Source organism: Octopus bimaculoides, unplaced genomic scaffold (assembly GCF_001194135.2).
Source record: "Octopus bimaculoides isolate UCB-OBI-ISO-001 unplaced genomic scaffold, ASM119413v2 Scaffold_187031, whole genome shotgun sequence".
Taxonomy (NCBI): domain Eukaryota; kingdom Metazoa; phylum Mollusca; class Cephalopoda; order Octopoda; family Octopodidae; genus Octopus; species Octopus bimaculoides.
Genome location: NW_026338601.1, coordinates 1 through 612, shown reverse-complemented (window position 1 = coordinate 612; position 612 = coordinate 1).

Sequence of the window (612 nt, the reverse complement as noted above, 5' to 3'; positions counted from 1 at the left end):
AGGGTTAGGGTTAGGGTTAAAGCAAATTTAAAATGAAAAAAGCAAATAAAACGAAGGTATGGAGATTAAATACGCTTTACATCGCTTAATCAGCCAAAGGAGTAAATATAAACAACTGAATACTTGTCAGTGATTGGTTGAAATTATCGAAATAAGACAATTTTTTACATGAAATAAATTCGAATACAAAAATATTTTTCTGTTCTATAACACAAAATAGATAAGTATACGAAGTTTGAAAGTCTTTCGGTACCAAAAACACTACGTAAAACATTAATGAAAAATGTGGCCCCCCATTTTAAAATAGATCCAAATTGACCCCTGGACTTATTCCCTGTAAGCCTTAGTTTCTTCTTCTGCTGACCAGCTAAATTACAGAAACGCAAACGCACCAACATCGGTGTGAAGCAATGGTGGTGGTGGTGGGACAAACACACAGACACACAAACATACATACATATAAAGGGTTTGGCGGTTAGTGGGACAAACACACAGACACACAAACATATAATGGATTTGGCGGTTAGTGGTGAGGCTGGCTAGTAAATGCCGAGACAGATCCCATACATGCCACACACAAACCAAGAGAGAGAGAGAGAGAGAGAGAGAGGC